The sequence below is a fragment of the Sturnus vulgaris genome, chromosome 1, assembly GCF_052056855.1.
Source record: "Sturnus vulgaris isolate bStuVul1 chromosome 1, bStuVul1.hap1, whole genome shotgun sequence".
Taxonomy (NCBI): domain Eukaryota; kingdom Metazoa; phylum Chordata; class Aves; order Passeriformes; family Sturnidae; genus Sturnus; species Sturnus vulgaris.
The window spans coordinates 130,033,516-130,041,984 of NC_142243.1; the positions used below are offsets into that span (position 1 = coordinate 130,033,516).

The window sequence follows — 8,469 nt, forward strand, 5'->3', positions numbered from 1 at the left end:
CTGCCAACACTATCTATTCTCTACCTCCCCTCAAATATTTCCTATTTGTATTTATCACTCTTTTTTTTTTTCTCTTGTGGCTACATACACCAACAGCTGCAAAAATGTAATTGACACTTTAGTCTCCAAGTAGACAGGTTTGTGAGCATTTCCATTTGCCTCTGAAAAGGTGTGAGGAGGTACCTGAGACAATTTTGTTTTCTGCTTTCACATGTATATGCTTAAGGTCCATGGTTTTGGCATTTCCGGAGAATAGAACTGTTACAAATAAACCTCACAGAAACAGGGGAGAGGTGTTCTTTATGAAGTCGAGATTGAATTAATGAAGGCCTTTGAAGATTAAGATGAAGGCCCTGAGTATAAAGAAACAGCAACTAAAAAAGCTTCATTTCCTCCGGCTATGTGTTAGAAGGCTCATCCAAGTCACTGGGAGGTGCCTCAAAGTTTTGTAGTGATAACAATCCTGTTTGCATGAGCCCTACATGTTTCTAATGTAAAAAGAATTCTAGCCCTGTTCTAGTAGTTATTGATGCTTTCTAGGAAACCAGGCTAAAAATACTAGGAGATAATATTACATCACTGCAAGATAAAGTCTCCAATCAAAACAAGTTCTATCAAAGCTGATTTTCATCATCCCTGGTGAATATTTGGGGTTAATTCTATATGACTGAGATGTTCTTGCTGACTTAGCTGTGGAAGGGCAAGAGTCACTGAGAGCCCAGGAAGAGAAACATACACATACCTGTAGAACAGGTTAGTGGTCTCTACTAAGACATTTGTACACTATCTACTTAGAGCTGTGCAGATGGAGTGTTAAGTATGGCATTGAAGTCCTACGTGTGATACGTTCTCTTTGCAAGGAGTCAGGACTTGCTGACTTGACTAAATGCAATGCCAGTGTTATAATGGGTTGGGCTACATTAAAATTAGAGTGCAATTAATGTGCAGAGCTCACTGAACCCTAGGAACACTGAGGACTGAAAAGAGACTAAGAAACAATTCAAATTCAGCTGAAACGAATGTCTCAAGTATTTAATCACTGAGTGATTAACAGTTTCATGGCTATAAAGAAGTAATTTCATAGGCATCTTTAGCAATCTGACAATAATAGGATTTACTATTACAGCTTTATGAAAATTTCTCTTTGCTTGTCAGTACTACAGCACAACGTTTCTCATGACAGTATGATCACAACAGACACTATTTCCCAGGAAAGTGGTTTCTTTGGTTGTTGTTCCAGTCTGTATTTGCTCCATCCAATAATCTCACTCTATCCAGTAATAATTTGTTTCATTTTTGTGGAATCCCTGTGAACAAATTTCACCTTAACTTCATTACTGGAATTTAGTAAGCAATAAAGGAAAGCCTTTATATTTCTTTCTTAGTGATACTCTGAACTGGACCATTTGGTGAACTGGTTACAGAAGAAGGATCTAAAAAACAGGATCCAGTCACAATAACATCTTGCCAGCAGCCAGATCTGTGTTTTCTGAAGAACTCACAGCAAGCTGCTTCACTGAAGACTATTCCCTGAGGGCTTCAGCTGATTAGCTTCAGAGAATTCTTAGCTTGAACAAATACTCTGTACCCTTGAACTGGTACTATGAAGGCTCATCCAAACACCCAGGTACATTCCCCATCCCATGCTGGGACAAGTCTGGTAGCTTGCAGTTCCTTCTGGGCTCTTCCTGATCTCAAAAGCTGTCTTGGGGAAAAAGGAAACAGCACCTGCTATGTACTCTAGACAATTAGTTAATGGTACTTACTTTATAACCATCTGGAAATTCACCATCTACTTTATTGTTGCTGATGATAAATAGTGTTTGTTAGTCAGCTGAAGATTTTAATTTTCTTCCTGATTCTGCAGTACTCTAAAATTTCACTAATATACAAGTGTTTAGTATCTTCCTTTCTCTCTCTCTTTTTTTTTTTTTTTTTTCCCCAGTGCACAAGCAAGCAATAATCACACATTCTTGGATCCAGATGAAAGGAAACTCTTCCTTTAATTTCCTCCACTGCAGCTGTCCTGTGCTGAAGTCATCAACCATACCTAGTGATGAGTTCTTGCTGTGGGAGCACTATCAGCTCTGTGCAAATCTCGTGGAAGTTTCTGCTAAAGTTGCAAAAATCACAGCTACTGTACCTTAAAGTTTGACACCCTCTCCCTTTCTACTGCAGGTCATCTTTGCTCAGCCTTTTGAAGAAAACTCGAGACTCATAGAGTGTGTGAAACTAGGGGAGAGTTCACCACAGTTGCTGACAGATGCACTTTGAGATACAGACACCACTATATTAAAAGAAAGAATTCCCATCCTGCAGAGTGATATTCCACTAAGAGGGAAACAGCCCGGTGACTATGGATAAATCAAAATAGAAACTCATTTTGCACAGACACCAAGGGTCATCTGTTCTTGGACTGAGCTGAAAGAGAGGGATTTTTCCCCACTGAATACGGGCTGAGTGTAGTATTAGTTCCTCTGTTAAACTGGAAACAGACTGTGCTGTCTGATGTGCAAAATGTTTGCAGACAGCAGGAGAAAAGTTTTCTCAGCAGTGAGTTCAGGGCTGTGCACCTGTACTGGTGAACTGAGGTGCTTCATGGTCCTGTGTGGCACTTCTGTGTGCCTGCAGTTCAGGACTGAGTTTTGTTTCTTGGCCCTCATGCCATTCCAGCAAAATATAGTGTTATGATGTCATTCAATTTCAGAGCATTAGCTTGAAAGTAGCATTGGGGCCTGAGTGCTCTATATGCTGTGACTGTTGTCACACTACACGTCATTGCAGGCTGCCTCTAGAAAACAATAATCAGGTCACAATTTGATTTTTTTTTTTTTTAATGTAGACAAGAGGTTGTGAATATGCAGCAAATGTGCTGTGAGCAAACTTAAGACACACAAGTAAAGACAAAAAATCCAGTGGTTCAAAATATAAGTGCAAGGAAAAATGACAAATCAGATATTTCTTGGAAAACCTCGGTAGAAATGTTTTTCCTGGAGATCCTATTATCTATTCCCAGGAAAAGAGCAGGCAAGATACCAGAGACCAATGGATTCCTAAAAATAATTTTAATTTTTAAGAGCCTTGAATGCCTATCATACTCCACAGACCATGTCAAAAGAAAGGCAGCAGGCTTCCGTGTGGATCAGACACACTTCTAGCTGTAAAATGGGGAAGAGTTGCACAGCCTCCTCGAAAACTGTCTTTTCACACCCACTCTGGGGTTTTAAATGCATAAAAACAGCAGGGCTAATAAGGAAATTAATGAGGCTTAGGATTCATACTGTTTACAATGCAAAAATGCCCAAAGCACAGTCAGTGATGGGAAACCGAAATGAGTTCACTGTGCAGCTGAATTGCACATTTTTCATAGGAAGAGTGATGCAATTAAACTCACTCACTTGCAGGACATTATTCACAGGATAGAGGTCTACATGTTCTGCCATCAACAGAAATTCCCACATTTCCATTGGCTTGTTTTATGAACAGTAAGGTTAATTTTTACTGCCAGAAGACTATGATTTGTACTTATGAGGCTCTAACATTTCAGAAAAGGTCGTTTTCCAGGAATGTGGTGAAAGGGAATTATTTTGATGTAAAAGAAGGAGGAATTCAGCTTACCTTTTCCAGATATTCTGCAAATCTTAACATCACAAGAATCTGCTCTCAGATTGTATTTCTTTATGTGTATTTCTACAAGTGTAGCTCATGAATGAGCAGATATATGTGTGAACATCTATACAGGTATATATGCATGTACAAACGTATGTAAGCAATACGTGCACGTATATAACTGTGTGTGTTTAATGTAAGGCTGAGAGTTGTTTCCTGAGCCACAGCAAAGTTTTTACAAATTGTAAACTAGTGGTTAAAGCATTCACTACTTGCATCATATTTTGAATAACTACTACTCAGAAAACCACCATGTTTTGGCTCCTTTTCTTATTTAGGGACTGGATCAGATTTCTACTTAACATAGCATGACACTTCAGTTTTTGGGGTTTTTTGACAGTGATACAACATGAGTAATTTAGCTGCTATCTGATGGAAGAGAACTTGCAGCTGTGTGGGGCCTATTTTGAAAGCATTTTGGGCTAGGCTGGAGTAAAGAAGGGCACTCATCCATACACTGCCCTAATGTCTTATCATTATAAATAAAATTTGAAGGATACTGAAAGTCCTATGAAGGATTTGTAGGAAGCTGACAGTGTAAGAAGCAAGTGTTTCACCTGCATATCTATTAGAATCACAGATCTAAGCCAACCTCCTGCTCAAAACAGAACTAAATCTGAAGTCAGACTGCGTTGTTCAGGGCCATGACCAGTCATGACTTGGAAATTTCCAAGAGTGGAAGTTCCAGTCTCTCCACAAGCCTATTCCTATTGTTGCTTCACAGCACCCAAGGATTTTTTTTCTTTTTTTAACCACAATTTCTCTTGTTGCAGCCTGTAATTGCTGCATCTCCTTTCCCTGAGCACCTCTGAGGAGTCTGTTTTTTCTTTCCTTTAGTTAACTTCCCACTAGTCATTAAAGACTGCTAGATCTCCCCTTAGATTTCTCCATATTGAACAAGTCTAGGTCTCCTAATTTCTTCCTTTAGGCATTTATGTCAGGCACTTAATCTTAGTGGATCTGTGGTGTTTGCAGTTTATCCATTTCTCTCTTGTACTGGCAAGCCCAAAACAAGTTTCACTACAGTTGAAACACTGACATTTCATTAACCACCCAGATGATATAAAGGCAGAATTAATTGCCATGTAAGTCAAATATTGGGTTGAAGGTGTAACAGATGTTAGCAGTTTCCAGTAGTGAGTCAGCTTAAGTTTCTGAGAATCTAGTTCAGTAAGAAGTCTGAGATCACACAAGAGGTCAACATCCAAATAATACAAAAGAGAAAATTTTATAAGAGAAACTCCTCTTTCTCTGTTGGTGGTTTGTGCTAAGCTATTTTTGTTCCTTGCAAGATGACTGCTTCATACCTTGGTGATTTCAAACAAAGTGCTATTTAAAATTGAAATGTCAGCTTGGCTGGAAAAAAAATTATCCAGAAATCACTAAAAGAAAAAGCCTGTGATGGACTTTTTTTTCCCCCAGACTTGCCTAGAATGTTGATCCTCTTTTTAAATTCTGTATAGCTTGGTGGTATATGCAAAAGGCACACAGGGGGCATGTAGATGATTTCAAGAGAGGAACTCAAACTTTATGCAGCAGCTTCTATATTTTAGTGTAACTCCCTACACAATAATTAATATATGAACAATTTCATGTTCTAAACTTCCCTAGTGTTCTCGTCTTTTAGTTGTTGGCATAATATGCACTATTACAATGTGAAAATACAGCAGTGCATTCACCTTTATCAGCATACTGCTGGTTGACTTAAAATACAGTTGCTAAGTGAAGCAAAAATTCACCTTTTCAAGTAGTAATATTGTCTCAAATACAGCCAGAATGTCGATACAATCTTTACAAAAATAGCTGTCTCCCATAACTTCAAAAGGATAAGTCAACCATTAAATAATATATTTAAAAAAAAAATTGTTATTCTGACACCTACTCAGCATTCCATTTTTACCTGACTCTGTCTGACAAAGACAAATGCTGATTTTGGTTTGACTGTTATATATGACAGTGGTGCCACTAAGCCACAAAAGCACATAGGCACGTTCTGCAATGTTGCTTTGGAATATTTCTCATTGTGATATCGATAGAAAACTCATCTCCTCTTTTCTGAAATTGTACTTGTGAGGTTCTGTGCCTGAGGCCAGACTGTCTGGGTAATAACTAACATAGTTAATGGGTGCAAGAACTCTTCTCCTCATTTACTCAGGAACACAGTTGCAATCTCCTTGCTCTCTGGAGAGAATTAGTCAACCAAAGGGAGGAAGATAAGGGATAGGACTGAAACACATCTTTAAGGTTTGTTTTTTCCTGCTTTGTCCCAGGAGATCATTGTTCACAGGAAATGGAGCAGTCTCTGCTGTCAGAAAGATATGGACACACCATTATGGCTGGCTTGCTATGGGGAGAACTCCTGATACACAGAGGCCAGTGGTAGCTGGACCTTTCTAAGCTTCTCATTTTTGTAGCAGTCTTAAATAGAGGGGCATGTCAGCCAGTGATACTGTCTCCTCTGTGTCACAATAAAAAATGAAGTAAACATGAGAAAGAAATAATCTTCGGTGTGTTTGCAATATATTTTGAAAGGTCCTATAAGGTTATGAGCATTATCTGGAAAGCCAGCTGTGCCCTTCACTCCTCCCTGTTCTCGGTAAGTTCCTTACTCAAATGGTGGACAGGCTGAACGTCGTTTACTGACGTTTTGAACTTTATCGGCTGGTTCTTATCTCTTCTGCCACGCAAAATGCGTACACAAGAACCTTAAATTCTGCACGTTAGCAGCAAAAAGAGTTAAAAGAAACGTGTCTTTTATTCAGCTGTTCTCAGACCTGAATGCTAATGAGTGATTACAGCCCAGAATATCAGAATATCAGTGTAGAGCACACATCCCTTCCTTCAAGAGATTTAAAGACCTAGTTGGTGCTGCATTTTTCTCAGTGTAGGTGCTGCAGGATGTACCCTGCGTCACTTGTATCCAGTACCAGGTTGCTGCTGTTAACCTGAGTAATGAATGAGGCAGTATCACAGCAGGTACCTCACACAGACAGGAAATTGTCAGCCTCAGAAAAGTTACACTCAGGGCCAACGAAGCAGGTTAACCAAGGTGAGGGGGTAAACAATACACAAAGAATAGAAGACCATGAACCTAGCTCTCCTTGCAGAGTCATGTCCCTGCTGGAAACATTCCTTTCAACCTACACTTTGTGACCATATGGTAAATACAGGCAGGGGCCTGTTATGTCCAAAGGGCATCTGGAGCTTGCAGTGAAAAACAGCTCATATCCATCAGGTCATCAGGAAGGCTGCCCTGACCCTTCCCTCATAGCCATGGCTGTTAACAAGCTCATGTTGTTATTGCTGGTGGGGAGCTTCCAGTTTGTGGAGCTCAGCTTTGGTGCAAGAGCAAAAAGAAGCAGCTGTGTTTGTGACACCCCTCTCACTTGTACCAATGTGTCTGACTTTCTTATCAGATGAATACTAAAATTAATACGTGGTTTTTTTTTCTTAATAAAGAATGCAACTAAGATAAACATTACTTAATGTTAATTTTTAAGTATTTAGGATTTTCTTTCTTGACACAGCCACAGAGTTTGATGCTCTTACAGACATTAAATAATCTAGATCTGTGGTAAAATAAACTGTTGTTCAGAACACATATACCGGGATCAGTGACACTTGCAGCTGAACAGGAAATGTCTAATTTTCAGTGCCTAACATGAGGCATAACATTATATTAATAATTGTAACAATTCATCACAGTCAGTGCATGACAGAACTTTTAGTGTTATGCTTTAAGCAAGAAAGCTACAGTTTCCAAATCTTTTAAAGTGTTCCACAGCTGAAAACTATCTTAGGTACCAGAAACAGAGCATTTTATGGAATATTGTTGGGAGAAGCCATTTTCAGTTTTTCAGCGGCATTGAGGAAGCCACTAGCCTGATAGATGAAAGCATTACCATTATTTGATATAATACTCTGCATAACATATAGACTACAAAATACTCAACCGTGTGTTTAACAAAAGCCTCCTAATGCTGACAAATCTACACTCAAAAGAGCCACGTGAGATGAATTCAGTATTTTACTAGTGAGAGGAATGGTGGTGTGTATAGCATTGTGGACGACTGCAATATTTTGGGAAAAGATTTGACATTACAAAGCTTGAAAAGAGCATATTGTATTTAGTGGAAGTGAATCTTTTATGCTAACAGGTATTGTGTTTCTTTTGGAGATAGATAAATATTTAGACTGCCCATTATTTGGAGAGAGGATATCCTCTTAACCAGATATCTTAGTATTTATAAACAAAGATATTAAGAAAATGTTTCTGTGGGAAATGTTGGTGCTCCAATGTCAATATCAAATTGACATTGCCCTTTATTGTTAAAAAGGCAGTCAGATACAGAGATGCACGCAGCTTTTGTTACTAATGTCACCATCATTATAATCTGATTCAGTCTTGCTTCTTTTAAAATGTGCATTTTTAAAATCTAATTAATTTTACCAACATGAAAAAATCATTATTTTACCCTGTAATGTTTGCGGCCAGGTCTTTGTTACAAAATCAAAACTTCTTCTGGTAGATTTTGTGAGCACTTGAGAGGCACACTGAAAGGGATGGGACCCATCATGTTAATGAAATTCAGGTTTAATAATTAAATCTTAGTAACTAGAGGGGAAGGTGTACTTTACAAACACTCCTTCAAGGCCTATGGTTCTATAATTGCTGTGCAATTTAAACCCATTACAAATTCTCCGAAGTTGAACATTATACATTTTTATTCTACATTGCATAACAGCTCATGAGCTGTGGTGTGTACTACAATGAACACCCTCGTGTTAGTGGCAGCACTG

At 38.7% G+C, this 8,469-nt stretch overlaps 1 long non-coding RNA gene across 1 annotated transcript; it reads left to right on the forward strand.

Moving 5' to 3' along the window:
* Positions 1-515: 515 nt before the first annotated feature.
* Positions 516-7,043, forward strand: LOC148225523 (uncharacterized). The gene is made up of 3 exons (XR_015804628.1): positions 516-753; positions 1,386-1,627; positions 1,946-7,043. It is a non-coding gene; the product is annotated as an uncharacterized LOC148225523 (long non-coding RNA).
* Positions 7,044-8,469: the final 1,426 nt, after the last annotated feature.